Consider the following 22,739-nt stretch of genomic DNA (forward strand, 5'->3'; position numbering starts at 1 on the left):
GAGGTACAGAGACGACGAGAAGGAATTTAGGAGCAAGTTCAGACTCTGCAGAAAGACGCAGAAAACAGACAAAGAGGGAAAAAGGAGAAAAGGCAAAAGTAGAAACGAGGCACAGACAACTAGGAACCGAGGAACGGGAACAAATACAGCAAGGCTGGGACACAAACAGGACTCTGTTCAGACGGGAACAGATACCGCAAGGCACAGACAGGCAGATCTAGGAATACAGCCCCTAGAAGGCGAAAGAACAGGCTAGAAGCGTGTACACAAGAACAGACCACAGTTCAGACACAGAACTGGAGAACAGGCAGGAAAAGAGGATAGGACCTGGCACGTCAGAGACAAAAAGCCAACTGACAGGACACAATGCTCAGGCCCATCTTGAGGAAGAAGGTGGTATAAATACCCAAAGATGGACAGCAATAGGCTGAAGGTGCAACAGGGGCGTGTCCGCAGCAGGTACAAGAAACAGGAAGTTCAGCGGGCGTCGCCCTATGCAGCCAAAACAGACGAACAGACAGCAAGGAGGGAAGCCAGAGAGACATTCTGGACTGGAGATCAAGTGCGCGCTCTTGCACAGTGGGAGATGGACCACCATGCAAGGACGCCGCCAGGTATGTTACAGGGGCAGTATTATAGTAGTTATATTCTTATACATAGGAGCAGTATTATAGTAGTTACATTCTTGTACATAGGGGCAGTATTATAGTAGTTATATTCTTGTACATAGGATGCAGTATTATAGCAGTTATATTCTTGTACATAGGGGCAGTATTATAGCAGTTATATTCTTGTACATAGGGACAGTATTATAGTAGTTATATTCTTGCACATAGGATCAGTATTATAGTAGTTATATTCTTGTACATAGGGGGCAGTATTATAGTAGTTATATTCTTGCACATAGGATCAGTATTATAGTAGTTATATTCTTGTACATAGGGGCAGTATTATAGTAGTTATATTCTTGTACATAGGAGGCAGTATTACAGTAGTTATATTCTTGTACATAGGGGCAGTATTATAGTAGTTATATTCTTGTACATAGGGGGCAGTATTATAGTAGTTATATTCTTGTACATAGGTGGCAGTATTATAGTAGTTACATTCTTGTACATAGGGGTAGTATTATAGTAGTTATATTCTTGTACATAGGGGCAGTATTATAGTAGTTATATTCTTGTACATAGGGGGCAGTATTATAGTAGTTATATTCTTGTACATAGGGGGCAGTATTATAGTAGTTATATTCTTGTACATAGGGGCAGTATTATAGTAGTTATATTCTTGTACATAGGGGGCAGTATTATAGTAGTTACATTCTTGTACATAGGAGCAGTATTATAGTAGTTATATTCTTGTACATAGGAGCAGTATTATAGTAGTTATATTCTTGTACATAGGGAGCAGTATTATAGTAGTTATATTCTTGTACATAGGAGGCAGTATTATAGTAGTTATATTCTTGTACATAGGGGCAGTATTATAGTAGTTATATTCTTATACATAGGAGCAGTATTATAGTAGTTACATTCTTGTACATAGGGGCAGTATTATAGTAGTTATATTCTTGTACATAGGAGCAGTATTATAGTAGTTATATTCTTGTACATGGGAGGCAGTATTATAGTAGTTATATTCCTTTACATACGGGGCAGTATTATAGTAGTTATATTCTTGTACATAGGGGGCAGTATTATAGTTGTTATATTCTTGTACATAGGGGGCAGTATTATAGTAGTTATATTCTTGTACATAGGAGCAGTATTATAGTAGTTATATTCTTGTACATGGGAGGCAGTATTATAGTAGTTATATTCCTTTACATACGGGGCAGTATTATAGTAGTTATATTCTTGTACATAGGGGGCAGTATTATAGTTGTTATATTCTTGTACATAGGGGGCAGTATTATAGTAGTTATATTCTTGTACATAGGAGCAGTATTATAGTAGTTATGTAGTTATATTCTTGTACATGGGAGGCAGTATTATAGTAGTTATATTCTTGTACATAGGAGCAGTATTATAGTAGTTATATTCTTGTACATAGGAGCAGTATTATAGTAGTTATATTCTTGTACATGGGAGGCAGTATTATAGTAGTTATATTCCTTTACATACGGGGCAGTATTATAGTAGTTATATTCTTGTACATAGGGGGCAGTATTATAGTTGTTATATTCTTGTACACAGGGCGCAGTATTATAGTAGTTATATTCTTGTACATAGGGAGCAGTATTATAGTAGTTATATTCTTGTACATAGGGGGCAGTATTATAGTAGTTACATTCTTGTACATAGGGGCAGTATTATAGTAGTTATATTCTTGTACATAGGGGCAGTATTATAGTAGTTATATTCTTGTACATAGAGGGCAGTATTATAGTAGTTATATTCTTGTACATAGGGGGCAGTATTATAGTTGTTATATTCTTGTACATAGGGGGCAGTATTATAGTAGTTATATTCTTGTACATAGGAGCAGTATTATAGTAGTTATATTCTTGTACATAGGGGCAGTATTATCGTAGTTATATTCTTGTACATAGGGAGCAGTATTATAGTAGTTATATTCTTTTACATAGGAGGCAGTATTATAGTAGTTATATTCTTGTACATAGGAGCAGTATTATAGTAGTTATATTCTTGTACATAGGGGCAGTATTATAGTAGTTATATTCTTGTACATAGGGAGCAGTATTATAGTAGTTATATTCTTGTACATAGGGGGCAGTATTATAGTAGTTATATTGTTGTACAAAGGTGGCAGTATTATAGTTGTTATATTCTTGTACATAGGAGCAGTATTATAGTAGTTATATTCTTGTACATAGGGGCAGCATTATAGTAGTTATATTCTTGTACATAGGAGCAGTATTATAGTAGTTATATTCTTGTATATAGGAGCAGTATTATAGTAGTTATATTCTTGTACATAGGAGCAGTATTATAGTAGTTATATTCTTGTACATAGGGGCAGTATTATAGTAGTTATATTCTTGTACATAGGAGCAGTATTATAGTAGTTATATTCTTGTACATAGGAGCAGTAGTATAGTAGTTATATTCTTGTACATAGGGGCAGTATTATAGTAGTTATATTCTTGTACATAGGGAGCAGTATTATAGTAGTTATATTCTTGTACATAGGGGGCAGTATTATAGTAGTTATGTTCTTGTACATAGGGGGCAGTATTATAGTAGTTATATTCTTGTACATAGGGAGCAGTATTATAGTAGTTATATTCTTGTACATAGGGGGCAGTATTATAGTAGTTATGTTCTTGTACATAGGGGGCAGTATTATAGTAGTTATATTCTTGTACATAGGGGCAGTATTATAGTAGTTATATTCTTGTACATAGGGAGCAGTATTATAGTAGTTATATTCTTGTACATAGGGGGCAGTATTATAGTAGTTATATTCTTGTACATAGGAGCAGTATTATAGTAGTTATATTCTTGTACATAGGAGCAGTATTATAGTAGTTATATTCTTGTACATAGGGGCAGTATTATAGTAGTTATATTCTTGTACATAGGGGGCAGTATTATAGTAGTTATATTCTTGTACATAGGGGGCAGTATTATAGTTGTTATATTGGTTTACATTAGTATCATTAGTAATTTCTTTGCTTCCCCCTTCCGAGTACAGGTCAGTCATATTCATGAAGCATCAGAGTCGGCCTCTGGTGATAGAATACTTATCTGTTATATATTGATGCTATGTAACAGTACATTTTGCTTATACTTTTGTTCTCTGCCATTGTCTACTATTTTCGTTCTTCTCACTTCAGTATTGTACATTTACCACACATTTTGCTGGGATGAGAACTGATAAATCAATGGTCTTCTGAGAAGGAACATCAATCCTCATAATATTTTACCAGGACTTTGGTGATTTTGCTCTTTTCTGTTAATCCACAGGAAATCATGGCTATTTGTTACAGAGACTTATCCGCGTATCTCTGCTGTTTACCTCAGAGGAAAACATCTTCTTCCAGGGGGTCACATACTTTGTGCAGAGCTTCAGGCAGGCTCCGTTCTTGACAATGAATACTGCCGGGCGAGCTTGGCTATGATGCAAAATACTGAACGTTTCTTAATAGTGAGCTACCTCTGTAGTCTTTACAGAGATCAAGGGAAGCGGTTGGTCATCAGGAGCTGTCTTCCTCCACACCTTGATGTTGGGGTATTTTCTGGGTGTCCAGTCTGTGGTTGGTTTGTGGGTACAATTCCGCCCTCTATATGTAGAGTTGGGAGGTTGCAGATTTTGTGCATTAATAAGTTGATTTTACATTTATTCCTTTTTCGAGCCCAATGGTTCTTTCTTTGTATGGCTATAAAAAGGATCATGTTGAAACATGAAAAAGATTTCAATAAGATCATGGGTAAAACTGCCTTCCATTAAGCAGAGGAAATGAATGAATGAATGAAATATTTGGAATGAGAGTGAGTTAGGTTTGATACAATCAATACTGAAGAAAATAAAAAAGATAGATCACATATATATACAGTACAGACCAAAAGTTTGGACACACCTTCTCATTTAAAGATTTTTCTGTATTTTCATGACTTTGAAAATTGTACATTCACACTGAAGGCATCAAAACTATGAATTAACACATGTGGAATTATATACTTAACAAAAAAGTGTGAAACAACTGAAAATATGTCTTATATTCTAGGTTCTTCAAAGTAGCCACCTTTTGCTTTGATGACTGCTTTGCACACTCTTGGCATTCTCTTGATGAGCTTCAAGAGGTAGTCACCGGAAATGGTCTTCCAACAATCTTGAAGGAGTTCCCAGAGATGCTTAGCACTTGTTGGCCCTTTTGCCTTCACTCTGCGGTCCAGCTCACCCCAAACCATCTCGATTGGGTTCAGGTCTGGTGACTGTGGAGGCCAGGTCATCTGGCGTAGCACCCCATCACTCTCCTTCTTGGTCAAATAGCCCTTACACAGCCTGGTGTGGGGGTGCTTTGCTGGTGACACTGTTGAGGATTTATTCAAAATTGAAGGCATACTGAACCAGCATGGCTACCACAGCATCTTGCAGCGGCATGCTATTCCATCCGATTTGCGTTTAGTTGGACCATCATTTATTTTTCAACAGGACAATGACCCCAAACACCTCCAGGCTGTGTAAGGGCTATTTGACCAAGCAGGAGAGTGATGGGGTGCTACACCAGATGACCTGGCCTCCAGTCACCAAACCTGAACCCAATCGAGATGGTTTGGGGTGAGCTGGACCGCAGCGTGAAGGCAAAAGGGCCAACAAGTGCTAAGCATCTCTGGGAACTCCTTCAAGATTGTTGGAAGACCATTTCCGGTGACTACCTCTTGAAGCTCATCAAGAGAATGCCAAGAGTGTGCAAAGCAGTCATCAAAGCAAAAGGTGGCTACTGTGAAGAACCTAGAATATAAGACATATTTTCAGTTGTTTCACACTTTTTTGTTAAGTATATAATTCCACATGTGGTAATTCATAGTTTTGATGCCTTCAGTGTGAATGTACAATTTTCAAAGTCATGAAAATACAGAAAAATCTTTAAATGAGAAGGTGTGTCCAAACTTTGAACTGTACCGTGTATATATATATAATTTCAGTGAATGATAAAAAATGAAGAAGTAGAACACAATGTATTGTTGAAGAATTTAATGAGAAACAATGAATGAATGAATTAAATATTTGTAGACTCGTGATCAAGTGAGTTTGACTTGATGAAAGCAATACTTGTTGAATGGAAGAGATGAATTAGATGCATACTCAATGAATGAATGAATGACTGAATGAAGAAGTAGCATAAAAAGTATTGAGGAAGAATAGAATAGGAAATCAAGATGTACAATACAAAGTTATATTGTGGTACCGGAATCGGAAATCAGAATAGGAAATCAGTGAACGCATTGGTTGATGGATTGTGAATGAGAACGAATTAGGTTTGATATAATCTCTATAATACTCCCAAAAAGAGGAGAAAGATTAGATAAATGTTCAATGAATGAATGATTGAAGGAGTAGAATTCAAATAATTGAAGAATAGAATAGAGAATGAAAGAATGAATGTTCTAACTATTTGATGCCTTGTGAATGAGTGAGTTGGATTTGATAAAATCAATTACTGAACAGAGTAGACGATTCAGATGAATATTCAATGGATGAATAAAGGAAGAAATAGAATGCAAATAATTATGGAAGAATACAACAGGAAATTAATGAGTTAATTACTGAATAAGTTTGAAATATTAGATAAACGCGTGTTCTCTTAATGAATGGAGACAATGCATTATGTGTGAATGAATGATTGAATGAATGAATGAATGATAACTAATTAGGGAAAAAGTTAAACAAAATGCAACAAAATTTTAGTGGCAATGAAAGAGATGAGTTGAACAAGACTCAGGATGAGGAATGTTAATTGAATGATAAGGGAATACAGAAATGTATTAGATGAAACGCAGGAACATTCAGCGACAAAGATAAACTTAAATGAACATTAAGTGAATGAAAATAAACACAGAAAAGATAAAAATAAATAAAAGCCTCATAATTCTTCTAATCCTACAAAGAGTTTTCTTCTCTTGATTGGTCCCCAATAGCGATAAACACATATAACCTAAATTATTACAAAAGTTCTTGGTTAAATAAGTCACGGTTACTTTAAAAAAAAAAAAAAAAAAAAAAGATAATTAATTAAATGCAAATCTGACATTATAAAATTCATAGAAATGTTGAGTTTCTCTATTATGGAGCCAAATGGAATTTCTATCTATTCATTATATGCTGTGAAATAATTAGAAAAAAAAAAAGATAATTAGTGGTGAAGGGTTTTTGTTACATTGTATCGCATGAAAAAGACACTTAATCATGGTGTGGTGTGCTCGGCAGTTCATAAACATGGAAGAATATGCGGGACATCATTAGTTGTATCGTTCTTGTGCCGCAGGTCATTAATAAAATGTTTTCATAGCTCACATTGAGGTCTCATTAAAAAGTCGTTCTGCGTCGCCGGGATTTTATTTTTATTTTGTAAATTGTTCATTTGTTTAAAGTTGTTTTTTTTTTTTGTTTAATTTAATTTAGTGAGAAACGGGACAAGGTCACAGATGCAGCGCGGCCGCTAATAACCATCGGGTGTGATTAACAAATATGGGGATAAAAAAAGATTTTTGTTTATATATTCGCTCAGTTTTTTTTGAGAGATTTTCATTTGTTCTCTTTGATAAAGAGTCGACATGTATTCTGCTCCGGTTGGAAAGTCAACTCCCTGCGAAGATCGAAAATATGACACCCAAACATGGTAAGATCACCAGGACTTAAAGGGGTTGTTCGAGCTTTGTTCTCTAGCAGCGCAGCACACCGCTCCTCTGTCTCCCGGTTTCCCGTTTGCTGGGGGCGGTGCACTCTTGATGATTGACATTTCTTGCCAGTCGCATAGTCACGCTTGCTGATCTGAACTTTGTTCTCTCCAATGCTGCAAGCAGAGGTAGTTTTGTCTCTGCACCATCAAGGAGTGCAGAGACACTGAGGCCAGGATCCAGTGATCCGGCTAGCTTCAGAGCTATGCTTACAAGTTGTATAGATAACAGATTGCAAGTACTGCACTCATTGCCTAGGAAGCCGGCCACCTCTAATAGACCACAGCGGTGGCCGGTAACCATGCAAAAAGCTGTAAACTATAATATTAAAAATCCATCTGTGACGGCACAGCTTCTAATCTTAATTAGCTAGACGTCTAGATTTGTTAGGCCAAGAGAAATACACTATTGTGTTTATGTTGACTTTTTATTGTACGCGTTTCTTTGGTGGGTCAAGAAGGACAGACTAGTATTTGTATAACCCTGAATTTTGATTTCTCTTTGTCTGTGAACAATGATGTTTGTTACTATGCTAATTGCATATTGTACTAAGCCAGCTAGTTGTTGATTTACAAGAGCAGGGGGATACCAACTATGCAAATTGATTAAATGCTCAAACAATGAGAGCTGAGACCTGCACCTTTCCCTCCTGACCTGTGACTGATGACCTTAGCCACATATGTAAATATAAAAAGGTTTTATATCCTGCTGCAAAGAGAATCAAGGAGATTCAGAGTGACTCTTCAGGACAGTAGTTTGGTAGCATGACTCCATCCAGAGCTACACAGATTTGGATCCTACAGGATGCCAGCCTAAGGGTATATGGCCCTGGCTGGAAGGATACAGGTCTGCTCCATTGACCATCAGAGAGCCCATGGATACATTTGGGGAAACCAGGTTGGGACAATGAGGTCACCTGGCCCAATGGATATGTTGTTTGGGGTTGCCAGGTGGGATGCTCCAGTCGCTTGGAACCCATGGAAACGTTTGGAGAAGCCAGACTGGGACCAGCCGGTCATCTTGCCCCATGGAAACTCTCAGAGAAGCCATGGTGGGACCCTCGGGTCTCCTGGCTTTTACCTCGATGGACTGTCAGCTTCCTAAGCTTGCCGCTACCCCCTCTCTGTTGGGGCCCGTCAAAAGCAGGGGGTCACTGGTTGAGGTAGTTGACCCTGGAAGTCCCAAAGCTGCATCTGATCTGTTCCCGGCGGGCCAGTGGAAGGGTGAGACTGTGCAATTTTGCACCATTTTGGGTATTTGCTGGGACTGTTCTATCTGTTTATTGTATGTTTGGTGGTTCAATAAAGTATTGCTATACTGTTTTACCCTAACCCTGTGTTGTCTGAGTAGTACTATGCCCACGGAAGATTTCTCCATTTATGAGAACAGAAAGGATTGTTAATAAGAAATAAATTGTAAAGTTGTTTTTGCATTTTCCATTTTAGAAGTTGAGATAATCCCCTGTAAACAAGGAGCGGAAGCACTCAGCTAATCTTCAGAGTGCAGGGAGCTCTTTCTGTCCCTTTATTTAAGCAGTTGATCAAGGTCTCACCCTGTGGACCTCCACTTACCAACATTACTTTTTATAAGGTTTACTTTACCCTTTAATAAAAGATTTCCCAAAGAGTTGAAACTCTTTCAGTTTACATAGCCGGTTTTTAGTTCGTGACACTAACAGAGGGAAAAGTCGAATATATGGATTGTGCAGTTTCTGTCCACCACACGTAAGGCTTTCCAGGATACTGCTCCATCTGTGACACTGCAGCGTGCATTGCATAGCTGTCATTGTGGTGCCCTGTTCACACATTATTACGGCAGTATTTTTCCGTCTGTGACACAGAGAGAACCTCGCTGATAAGTGATAATTAGTGATGGGCGAACCCGAATAGTAAAGTTCGGCACGCATACCGAACGCCGACCCCTAACACCGACCCCATCATGGACCCCGAACACGTACTTCCTCGGGAAGTCTGTGTTACTGTTAGGGCTCAGCTTCGGGTTTGGGTGTTTCACGCGCTGTCACACAAGTGGCACGGGCTCTGATCGGCGGTAATTGCTTTACCGTGGTCAGAGTGCTGTGGCATCATGCTGACAGGTGTCAGCATGATGCCACAGCTGTGACAGGTGACCCGGCAGTAAAAAGCTTACCGCGGGTCATAGGCGCCAGCTGATGGTGTCAAGGTAAAATATATATATTATAGAAAATCAATTAGTTTCTTTAAATAGATTACCTAATCAGTGTGAATCAATATAGCGATGATGGAATAATGTATGTGTATGTATGTATGCAGATGTGTATATGCACATGGATTATGTTAATAGTTAATGAATATATAACTAACAGTTTCTATTCTTATTGTAGAAACGATTTCCTGGGAATGACGTATGCATGTGCACGGCTGATAACAGAGAGATTCATGTCGAGTTGACAAAGATGGTGCTGAGAGACGAACTCACCCCCTCCCATCAGAATTCCTAAGGCATTACTGAGGCCAAGAGATACATAGATGAACAAATTACAGTGTGCCGAGTTATCAGAAAAGAGCAATAAATTTTACTAATCCCGCCTAGATGGAGAATACTATTTAACCCCATGTCTACGTAATAAAGTATGCCATTTGCGTGATACAGTCGCTGAGTGAAGTTTTTCAACCAGATTAGCAGATTTGGTTAATTAGCTTCTCTGCATGCACTCGGACATCTTTAACTTGGAGGAGAGCAGTTACCCGGTGTATCTTAAATTGGTGAAACCTCCACAATGCTACTACTACCACCATCAGCCGGCGCCTGCTGCCATAGGAAACAGAAAGCGCAGGCACCACTGGATGGGAGCAGTAGTCTCCCATCCGCCGGCACCTGTTCTTTGCTGAATGTAAAAAAAAATATTAAAATTAATAAAAATATATTAAAATAAAAATAAAACACATTATACTCATCTACACCATATACTCACATTACACCTAGTCCCCAAAGCCCATGATCACCTGTAATACAAGTAAAATAATAAACCAACCTCATCTTCACCTTTCCAACGCAGTCCAAATAACGAGGGTCCCACGAAGATCCCATGAACAGAGCGGGCACATTGTAAAATGTGACCGCTCTGTTCAGCCGCCCGCAATACACTGACTCAGTGATGTGGGGTCCCCCCTATTTTGACAGCTAGCAAAGGCTAGGCCGACAGCTGGGGCTGATATTAATAGCCTAGAAAGGGGCCATGAATATTGGCCCCCTCCGAGGCTAGAAACAGGAGCCCTCAGCCGCCCCAAAAATGGCGCATCCACAGGATGCGCCAATTCTGGCACTTAGCCTCGCTCTTCCCACTGCCCTGTAGCGGTGTCAGTGGGGTAATAGGGCTGGGGTTGATGTCAGCTTATAATACCAGCTGACATCAAGCCCAGGTTAGTAATGGAGAGGCGTCTATAAGACACCCCATTACTAACCCCATAGTGAAAGTTAAAAAAAACACAAACACCCAGAATAAAATATTTTATTTGAAATAAAACAGACACCCTTTATTGCTCTAAATTAAACCATACTTACTGTCACGCCCATTCCACCTGAAGCCATTGATCACCTGTAATAAAAATAAAATAATAAAGCAACCTCATTCTTAACTTTCCGCCGCAGTCCATATAGCGAGGGTCCCACGAAGATCCCAAGAACACAGTGGGCACATTTTAAAATGTGCCCAATCTGTTCAGCAGCCGGCAATACACTGACTGTAATTTATTGCCGGCAAATGAGGTCAGCGCATGCACAGTGAGTATTTTCCCATGCTTGCCATTGCCGGCAAATGAGGTCAGCGCATGCACAGTGAGTATTTTCCCATGCTTGCCATTGCCGGCAAATGAGGTCAGCGCATGCACAGTGAGTATTTTCCCATGCTTGCCATTGCCGGCAAATGAGGTCAGCGCATGCGCAGTGAGTATTTTCCCACGCTTGCCATTGCCAGCAAATGAGGTCAGTGCATGCGCAGTTCACCTCATTGGCAAGCGTGGGAAAATACTCACTGAGCATGCGCTGACCTCATTTGCCGGCAATACACTGTGCCAGTGTATTGCCGGCTGCTGAACAGAGAGCGGGTACATTTTAAAATGTGCCCACTCTGTTCATGGGATCTTCGTGGGACCCTAGTTATTTGGACTGCGTCGGATAGGTAAGGATGGGGTTGGTTTATTATTTTACTTTTATTACAGGTGATCATGAGCTTTGGGGACTAGGTGTAAGGTGAGTATATGGTGTTTTTTTATTTTTTGCAGGGGCGGCGAATATCGGGGACAAGGTGTAGATGAGTATAATGTGTTTTATTTTTATTTTAATATTTTTTTATTAATTTAAAAAAAATTTTTTTTACATTCAGCAAAGCACAGGCGTCGGTGGATGGGAGACTACTGCTCCCATCCAGCAGTGCCTGCGCTCGCTGTTTCCTATGGCAGAAGGCGCCGGCTGATGGTGGTAGTAGTACCATCAGCCGGCGCCTATGACCAGCGGTGAGTTTTTTACCGCTGGTCACTGTCACAGCTGTGGTATCATGCTGACACCTGGGATCATCAGATCCTGACATCAGAACCTGTGTTTACTGCGCTGTCACGCAAGTGCCAGCGCGGGAAACCAGGGATATTCGACTCCCTTATTCACATGAATGGGGTCCGTGTTGGGGTTCGGGGTTCGAGTACTGTTCTGGTACCCGAACCCAAACTTTTAAAAAATTGCTCAATTAGTCATGGGTTAGTCACAGGTTCACCCATCAGTAGAGATAATGATTTGGTGTCGTGTCCGCGGTATCACTGTGACTGTCAGACCATGGACAATTCAGCAGCTTTACGTCCTCTGATAACCTCTTGGGGTTTAAAGACAAGGAGTTTCTCTATGACATTAAGTGATGTTGTAAAAACTAGACTTTGCAAATGGCTAACAACTCTAGAGAATTTGGCGACTTGTGTAAACTTGCCAAAATTATCAACACAGGGTGATAAGATAGAGTTGTAATAAAGAATAATTGGTCAGGCAAGTAATGAGAGAGCAAGTAATCGTGGGGCCTCATAGGAAAACATAGAGAAGAAATGCCCTTTTTTGGCTTTCGGGGTCGCTCATCTCCTTATCCACATCACTTCGGCCCTCTGCCGCCCCATTATCTGTAAAGTGCCCTCCTCTGCTCTGCTCTTTGGCGGTTGCTTTACCTGCTTCCTTGATAGTTATGAATGCTTTTACATGAGTTACACAGACCGGATTCTATTGGGCTCCAATTGGCCGACTCTACAATAGAGAGATTTTAGGATGGATAGGAAAAACCTGGGCTGTGAGAAGTAATTAGGTCAGGATTCTTTTTTCAGCCTCTGTTTGTATATTACATGTTCCTATTCACTGACAGCAAGCAGAGACATTGACAATGAAGATACAGTGAAGGAAATAATTATTTAATCCATTGCTGTTTTTCTAAGTTTGCCCACTGACAAAGACATGAACAGAGTAGGTTAATTTTAACATTGAGAGAATATCCAAAAAAAAAATCAAGAAAATCACATTGTATAAATTAGATACATACAGAGGTGGCCAAAAGTATTGGCACCCCTGCAATTCTGTCAGATAATACTCAGTTTCTTCCTGACAATGATTGCAATCACAAATTCTTTGGTCTTATTATCTTCATTTAATTTGCTTGCAAGGAAAAAAACACAAAAGAGAATGAAGCAAAAATCAAATCATTGATCATTTCACACAAAACTCCAAAAATGGGCCAGACAAAAGTATTGGCACCCTCAGCCTAATACTTGGTTGCACAACCTTTAGCCAAAATAACTGCGAACAACCGCTCCCGGTAACCATCAATGAGTTTCTTACAATGCTCTGCTGGAACTGTAGACCATTCTTCTTTGGCAAACTGCTCCAGGTCCCTGATATTTGAAGGGTGCCTTCTCCAAACTGCCATTTTGAGATCTCTCCACAGGTGTTCTATGGGATTCAGGTCTGGACTCATTGCTGGCCACCTTAGAAGTCTCCAGTGCTTTCTCTCAAACCATTTTATAGTGCTTTTGGGAGTGTGTTTTGGGTCATTGTCCTGCTGGAAGACCCATGACCTCTGAGGGAGACCCAGCTTTCTCACACTGGGCCCTACATTATGCTGCAAAATTTGTTGGTAGTCTTCAGACTTCATAATGCCATGCACACGGTCAAGCAGTCCAGTGCCAGAGGCAGCAAAGCAACCCCAAAACATCAGGGAACCTCCGCCATGTTTGACTGTAGGGACCGTGTTCTTTTCTTTGAATGCCTCTTTTTTTTTCCTGTACACTCTATGTTGATGCTTTTTCCCAAAAAGCTCTACTTTTGTCTCATCTGACCAGAGAACATTCTTCCAAAACGTTTTAGGCTTTCTCAATTAAGTTTTGGCAAACTCCAGCCTGGCTTTTTTATGTCTCGGGGTAAGAAGTGGGGTCTTCCTGGGTATCCTACCATACAGTCCCTTTCCATTCAGACGCCGACGGATAGGACGGGTTGACACTGTTGTACCCTCGGACTGCAGGGCAGCTTGAACTTGTTTGGATGTTAGTCAAGGTTCTTTATCCACCATCCGCACAATCTTGCGTTGAAATCTCTCGTCAATTTTTCTTTTCCGTCCACATCTAGGGAGGTTAGCCACAGTGCCATGGGCTTTACACTTCTTGATGACACTGCGCACGGAAGACACAGGAACATTCAGGTCTTTGGAGATGGACTTGTAGCCTTGAGATTGCTCATGCTTCCTCACAATTTGGTTTCTCAAGTCCTCAGACAGTTCTTTGGTCTTCTTTCTTTTCTCCATGCTCAATGTGGTACACACAAGGACACAGGACAGAGGTTGAGTCAACTTTAATCCATGTTAACTGGCTGCAAGTGTGATTTAGTTATTGCCAACACCTGTTAGGTGCCACAGGTAAGTTACAGGTGCTGTTACATGAATTAGAGAAGCATCACATGATTTTTCAAAGGGTGCCAATACTTTTGTCCACCCCCTTTTTTAGGTTTGGTGTGGAATTGTATCCAATTTGGCTTTAGGACAATAATTTTTGTGTTTTTTCATTGAAGACAAATTAAATGAAGATAATAATACCAAAGAATTTGTGATTTCAATCATTTTCAGGAAGAAACTGAGTATTATCTGACAGAATTGCAGGGGTGCCAATACTTTTGGCCACCACTGTATATTTTTATTTTTCAGTGAGAAATACATATTTGATCCCCTACAAACCATTATGAGTTCTGGCTTCTACAGACCAGTTAGACGCTCCTAATCAACTCGTTACCTGCATTAAAGACAGCTGTCTTACATAGTCACCTGTATAAAAGACTCCTGTCCACAGACTCAATTAATCAGTCAGACTCTAACCTCTACAACATGGGCAAGACCAAAGAGCTTTCTAAGGATGTCAGGGGCAAGATCATAGACCTGCACAAAGCTGGAATGGGCTATAAAACCATAAGTAAGACGCTGTTGGTCCAATAGTAAGAAAATGGAAGAAATACAAAATGACTGTCAATCAACATCGTTCTGGGGCACTGTCAGGAAAATATTAATGTCAGTAAAATGTTCTTCCAGATTTGTCTGACATAGATGTTCACCCCCCTCCCTTACTCCCCTCACCACTTGTCAGCACCGAGCTGTCCCATTTTCCTCAGCACAAAAGCAATTAACACACGCTTGAGAAAAAGCTTATGCAAACAATGCCAGCCAAGGAGTGTTATAACTTTGTTAGGAAACAAGCATCTTGTCTCTGAAAGATGCAGGAGGTAATTAAAACGCAGTCTTGCACTAATTTGCGTGTAACTGTTGAAGCTGCTTCACGAGCCTCAAAGGGAAATTTGCAGACACGCTGACTCCGATATGAACTATGAAATATTGTGAGTTACATACGTCCGACAGTAATGGGACCCATATGTTTAGTGGCCAAATCAGCCCAGAAATGTATATGTAGTTTTCCAGGGCTGTAAGCAAAATCAGGGAGCGGTAGCGCAAAATCACCAGAAAAGTAGACTGCAACTATGCGATATGTGGTCTCTAACTGAAGATAAAATCATAAGGGAAAAAATGGCATAGTTTGCAAGCTTCTGCGATCAACGAGCGATGATTTATCGCCGAAGTTAGCGTTTTTAATAAAAAATGTACAGGCTGGAGACCGGCCCACATGATGTCACCATAAGGGGTATGAGGCCAGATCTCCACTTAGGTATAAGAGAACTCATGGACAGTACAGACTCACTCATTGCCAGGGGGAATAAGAATTATAAGCAACGGGTCCTGTTCAATAACAGCATAATCCAACTGGGGAGCCCCTCCTCCACCTAGATTGAATCGTCTCCGCGATCATATAGTGTAAGTTATCTTCTTTTTACCCTGTTTATTTTATGTAACTGCCTATGTATTTTAATGTCTCCTTTGGAACATCCTTGTATATATTTTTCCTAAACACTGCCTCCCTTTTGGATTAAATATAAAATTTAATAGTCCTGTTTCTTTTGTTCTGTAATCGTTCCCTTCCCCGATGCCATACCCGCTACCAAAATGCAGGCATCCGGCCAGGCCTGTATTATATTTCAAACCCGGCCCGTGGTGGCAGAGAATAATAATAATTGGGCTATCGTGATGCTGACAGTGACCGCACGGGGGGCGTTAAACATGGATTCCAGGCTTTGGAACCCAGGATGTTACGCCATACGCTCACTGGTCGATTGCCAATATCCCCATAGTGAGTAGTCTGGACCCCTTGCTCTCGACTCCGAACGAAATACGGACAGCGTGACGGCAAAGGCGAGATATTGCGTGATCTCCCCGGTGTCGTCTCGCCTGTGTGTTGGAATTCCTGACAGGCACCATGCAAAATCTCACCTCGTGGGATATCCTTGATCATGAGGAAGGTGAGAGATCAGCCTAAAACTACACGGGGGGAACTTGTTAATGATCTCAAGGCAGCTGGGTCAACAGTCACCAAGAAAACCATTGGTAACACATTATGCCTTAAAGTTTTAAAATCCAGCAGTGCCCGCAAGGACCCCCTGCTCAAGAATGCCCATGTGCAGGCCCGTCTGAAGTTTACCAATGAACACCTAGATGATTCTGTGAGTTATTGGGAGAACGTGCTTTGGTCAGATGAGACAAAAATTGAGCTCTTTGGCATTAACTCAACTCAACGTGTTTGGAGGAAGAGAAATGCTGCCTATGACCCAAAGAACACCATCCCCACTGTCAAGCATGGAGGTGGAAACATTTTATTTTGGGGGTGTTTCTCTGCTAAGGGCACACGACTACTTCACCGCATCAATGGGAGAATGGATGGAGCCATGTACTGTAAAATTCTGAGTGACAACCTCCTTCCCTCCGCCAGGACATTAAAAATGGGTCATGGCTTCCAGCAAGACAATGACCCAAAACATACAGCCAAGGCAACAAAGAAGTAGCTCAAAAAGAAGCACATTAAGGTCATGGAGTGGCCTAGCCAGTCTCCAGACCTTAATCTCATAGAAAACTTATGGAGGGAGTTGAAGCTCCGAGTTGCTAAGCGACAGCCTCAAAATCTGAATGATTTAGAGATGATCTGCAAAGAGGAGTGGACCAAAACTCCTCCTGACATGTACGCAACCCTCATCATTAACTACAAAAAACGTCTGACTGCTGTGCTTGCCAACAAGGGTCTTGCCACCAAGTATTAAGTGTTGTTTGCTAAAGGGATCAAATACTTATTTCTCACTGCAAAATGCAAATAAATGTATCTAATTTATACAATGTGATTTTTTTGATGTTTTTTGGATATTCTGTCTCTCAATGTTAAAATTAACCTACCCTTAAAATTATAGACTGTTCATGTCTTTGTCAGTGGGCAAACTTACAAAAACAGCAAGGGATCAAATAATAATTATTTCCTTCACTGTACATTCAGAGAACAATCTCAAATAGAAAGCTGCAGAGCTCTTCTTCCTCTTCCTTTCCCTTTTCTCTTTCCTCTTTGTAAAGATCTGAGGTTGTGTGTTGTAAGTAGTCACCTAGACAGGTTAACGATGCAACAATATTTTATCGATCACAGTCATGGTAATAAAGGAATTCCAGGTAAATGGCTAAAATATAGTTCTCTCAGTCCTCAAATTCCCAATCTGGGTTCAGTAATTCCACTGGCTTTGTATAAGGCCATACTCACTGTCTCCCAACTTTTGGTTGACCCCCAGATTTCGTATCTCCAGCCAGTATAGTCTGTAGCCACAGTCCATGATCCTCTAGATGGCAGATAAAACGATGAAAGCACAGGTATCCAGTAGCAGCAGTCCTTTCATGAAAGTTTAAATCCAAACGACATAATCCATAATGGTAACATGTTTATCAATCCATCCTTCCAAGTCCACGGTCTCCATCCTCATCCTTCAATCCTTCCACAAAACTCTCTAAAACATGTCAACACTTTCTTCCAATGGGATCAGTCCCCTCCCAGGTCAGAAGTGATCACACCCTCCCCCTTAAACATTCACTGTTCGCTAAAACAATGAAGAATATTCTAGAAGCCTTCACTTGAGACTGCCTGTAAGACCCCCTGTGGTTACAGCTCCACTGTGACTCAATCTACACTCACCTAACAAGATTATTGGCTGTTGAAACAATGGACTCCTGGGATAAAGATGAGATTAGTGGAATGCTGGACATTTTACAAGTGAATCTTACATACTGACAAGTTATCAGAACTATAAAAAACATAACAAGTAAATCACTAATAGCACACAATAATAATATTGACGAAAATGGAGGTCCGTGCTGGAAAAGTATCATCGTCTTTAGTAAGTGGGCAGCTCCTCACACTCTTCCTATTCCTTTCCCTCTTCTTCCTTCTCTTCCTATTCCTTTCCCTCTTCTTCTTCCTTCTCTTCCTATTCCTCTCCCTCTTCCTATTCCTTTCCCTGTTCCTATTCCTTTCCTTCTTCTTCCTCTACCTTTCCCTCTTCTTTATCTTCCTATTTCTTTACCTCTTCTTCTTGTTCTTCTTATTCCTTTGCCTCTTCTTCTTCTTCTTCCTCTTCCTATTCCTTTACATCTTCTTCCTCTTCTTATTCTTTTCCCCCTTTTTCTTCTCCCTCTTCCTTTCCCTCTTTTTCTTCTTCCTCTTCCTTTCCCTCTTTTTCTTCTTCATCTTCCTTTCCCTCTTCTTCTTCTTCATTTTCCTTTCCTCTTCTTCTTCTTCTTCCTCATCCTCTTCCTTTCCATCTTTTTCTTCTTCCTCTTCCTATTCCTTTCCCTCTTTTTCTTATTCTTCCTCTTCCTATTCCTTTCCCTCTTTTTCTTCTAATTCCTCTTCCTATTCCTTTCCCTCTTTTTCTTCTACTTCCTCCTCCTATTCCTTTCTCTCCTTTTCATCTTCTTCCTCTTCCTATTCCTTTCCCTCTTTTCTTTCTTTCTCTTCCTATTCCTCTATCTCTCTTCTTCTTCCTCTTCCTATTTTTTCCCTCTTCTTCCTCTTCCTATTCCTTTCCCTCTTCTTATTCCTTTCTTTTCCTCTTTTTCTTCTTCCTCTTTCTTTTCCTCTTTTTCTTCTTCCTCTTTCTTTTCCTCTTTTTATTCTTCCTCCTTCTTTCCCTATTTTTCTTCTTCCTATTCCTTCCCCTCTTCTACCTCTTCCTTTCCCTCTTCTTCCTCTTCCTATTCTTTTCCTTCTTTTTCTTCTTCCTCTTCCTATTCCTTTCCCTTGTTTTCTTCTTCTTCTCCCTCTTCCTATTCCTTTCCCTCTTTTTCTTATTCTTCCTCTTCCTATTCCTTTGCCTCTTTTTCTTCTTCCTCTCTCTCTTCTTCTTCCTCTTCCTATTCCTTTCCCTCTTTTTCTTCCTCTACCTTTCCCTCTTCTTCCTCTTACTTTACCTCTTCTTCCCCTTCCTATTCCTATCCCTCTTCATCTTCCTCTTCCTCTTTTTCTCCTTCCTCTTTCTTTCCCTCTTTTTCTTCTTCCTCCTTCTTCCCATATTTTTTTCTTCCTATTCATTTCCCTCTTCCTTTTCGTCTTCTTCCTCTTCCTATTCTTTTCCCTCTTTTTCTTCTTCCTCTTCCTATTCTTTTCCCTCTTTTTCTTCTTCCTCTTCCTATTCCTTTCCCTCTTTTCTTCTTCCTCTTCCTATTCCTCTCTCTTCTTCTTCTTCTTCTTCTTCCTATTTCTTTCCCTCTTCTTCTTCCTCTACCTTTCCCTCTTCTTCTTCTTCCTATTCCTTTCCCTCTTCTTCTTCTTCTTCCTCTTCCTTTCCCTCTTCTTCTTCTTCTTCCTCTTCCTTTCCCTCTTCTTCTTCTTCCTCTTCCTTTCCCTCTTCTTCTTCCTCTTCCTTTCCCTCTTTTTCTTCTTCCTATTCCTTTCCCTCTTCTTCTTCCTATTCCTTTCCCTCTTCTTCTTCTTCCTCTTCTTCTTCTTCTTCCTCTTCCTTTCCCTCTTCTTCTTCTTCCTCTTCCTTTCCCTCTTTTTCTTCTTCCTATTCCTATTCCTTTCCCTCTTTTTCTTCTTTCTCAGAATTCCTGCTTCGGCGGATATGCCATCTGCAGACGGCGAGGTTAGATTCGAGGACTCTTGATTACATACGGAGAGCCGGTTGTTGGCAGTGAGTGGATCCGCACTTTGTTTAAGAAAGTAATTGCTAAGCACTTTACATAATCCGAGCTGTAGACTCGTCATAGAGAAAGAGCAATCTGTGCCTGGGGACGTATTAAAGGCGATGGGTTTAATGGAAATGAATGAGAAACTGTGTAATTATTTAAGACATACAGCAAAACAAGAAGTGAGGGAGGGACACCAGTATAATGAAAATCGGTACTGGGGACCCCACAACTGTGACATCTAACAGTGACATCCACAGTGCCCCCCCCATAATAACTGCGACATTCACAGTGCCCCCATAATAACCGTAATATCCACAGTGCCCCATAATAACAGTGATATCCACAGTGCCCCCATAATAACAGCGATATCCACAGTGCCCCCATAATAACAGTGATATCCACAGTGCCCCCATAATAACAGCGATATCCACAGTGCCCCCATAATAACAGTGATATCCACAGTGCCCCCATAATAACAGTGACATCCACAGTGCTCCCATAATAACAGTGATATCCACAGTGCCCCCATAATAACAGTGACATCCACAGTGCTCCCATAATAACAGCGATATCCACAGTGCCCCCATAATAACAGTGATATCCACAGTGCCCCCATAATAACAGTGACATCCACAGTGCCCCCATAATAACAGCGATATCCACAGTGCCCCCATAATAACAGTGATATCCACAGTGCCCCATAATAACAGTGACATCCACAGTGCCCCCATAATAACAGCAATATCCACAGTGCCCCCATAATAAAAGTGACATTCACAGTGCCCCCATTATAACAGTGATATCCACAGTGCCCCCATAATAACAGTGATATCCACAGTGCTCCCATAATAACAGTGACATACACAGTGCTCCCATAATAACAGTGATATCCACAGTGCTCCCATAATAACAGTGACATTCACAGTGCTCCCATAATAACAGTGATATCATCAGTGCCCCCATAATAACAGTGACATCCACAGTGCTCCCATAATAACAGTGACATCCACAGTGCTCCCATAATAACAGCAATATCCACAGTGCCCCCATAATAACAGTGATATCCACAGTGCCCCCATAATAACAGTGATATCCACAGTGCCCCCATAATAACAGTGATATCCACAGTGCTCCCATAATAACAGTGACATACACAGTGCTCCCATAATAACAGTGATATCCACAGTGCTCCCATAATAACAGTGACATTCACAGTGCTCCCATAATAACAGTGATATCCACAGTGCCCCCATAATAACAGCGATATCCACAGTGCCCCCATAATAACAGTGATATCCACAGTGCCCCCATAATAACAGCGATATCCACAGTGCCCCCATAATAACAGTGATATCCACAGTGCCCCCATAATAACAGTGACATCCACAGTGCTCCCATAATAACAGTGATATCCACAGTGCCCCCATAATAACAGTGACATCCACAGTGCTCCCATAATAACAGCGATATCCACAGTGCCCCCATAATAACAGTGATATCCACAGTGCCCCCATAATAACAGTGACATCCACAGTGCCCCCATAATAACAGCGATATCCACAGTGCCCCCATAATAACAGTGATATCCACAGTGCCCCATAATAACAGTGACATCCACAGTGCCCCCATAATAACAGCAATATCCACAGTGCCCCCATAATAAAAGTGACATTCACAGTGCCCCCATTATAACAGTGATATCCACAGTGCCCCCATAATAACAGTGATATCCACAGTGCTCCCATAATAACAGTGACATACACAGTGCTCCCATAATAACAGTGATATCCACAGTGCTCCCATAATAACAGTGACATTCACAGTGCTCCCATAATAACAGTGATATCATCAGTGCCCCCATAATAACAGTGACATCCACAGTGCTCCCATAATAACAGTGACATCCACAGTGCTCCCATAATAACAGCAATATCCACAGTGCCCCATAATAACAGCGACATCCACAGTGCTCCCATAATAACAGCAACATCCACAGTGCCCCCATAATAACAGTGATATCCACAGTGCCCCCATAATAACAGTGATATTATGGGAGCACTGTGGATATCACTGTTATTATGGGAGCACTGTGGATGTCGCTGTTATTATGGGAGCACTGTGGATATCACTGTTATTATGGGGGCACTGTGGATATCACTGTTATTATGGGAGCACTGTGGATGTCACTGTTATTATGGGAGCACTGTGGATGTCACTGTTATTATGGGAGCACTGTGGATGTCACTGTTATTATGGGAGCAGTGTGGATGTCACTGTTATTATGGGGGCACTGTGGATGTCGCTGTTATTATGGGGGCACTGTGGATATCACTGTTATTATGGGAGCAGTGTGGATGTCACTGTTATTATGGGGGCACTGTGGATGTCGCTGTTATTATGGGGGCACTGTGGATATCACTGTTATTATGGGAGCACTGTGGATGTCACTGTTATTATGGGAGCACTGTGGATGTCACTGTTATTATGGGAGCACTGTGGATGTCACTGTTATTATGGAGCACTGTGGATATCACTGTTATTATGGGAGCACTGTGGATATCACTGTTATTATGGGAGCACTGTGGATGTCACTGTTATTATGGGAGCACTGTGGATGTCACTGTTATTATGGGAGCACTGTGGATGTCACTGTTATTATGGGAGCACTGTGGATGTCACTGTTATTATGGGAGCACTGTGGATGTCACTGTTATTATGGGAGCACTGTGGATGTCACTGTTATTATGGGGGCACTGTGGATGTCACTGTTATTATGGGAGCACTGTGGA

General features: G+C 40.8%; 1 long non-coding RNA gene across 1 annotated transcript; it reads left to right on the forward strand.

Annotated features, from left to right (window-relative positions):
- The first annotated feature begins 470 nt into the window (after window positions 1-470).
- Window positions 471-9,926, forward strand: LOC141271176 (uncharacterized). The gene is made up of 3 exons (XR_012321855.1): window positions 471-614; window positions 7,235-7,306; window positions 9,727-9,926. It is a non-coding gene; the product is annotated as an uncharacterized lncRNA (long non-coding RNA).
- The last annotated feature ends 12,813 nt before the right edge of the window (window positions 9,927-22,739 follow it).

Source organism: Phyllobates terribilis, unplaced genomic scaffold (assembly GCF_046119375.1).
Source record: "Phyllobates terribilis strain yellow unplaced genomic scaffold, ASM4611937v1 Scaffold_5__5_contigs__length_657084704, whole genome shotgun sequence".
In the NCBI taxonomy this organism is placed as follows: Eukaryota; Metazoa; Chordata; class Amphibia; order Anura; family Dendrobatidae; genus Phyllobates; species Phyllobates terribilis.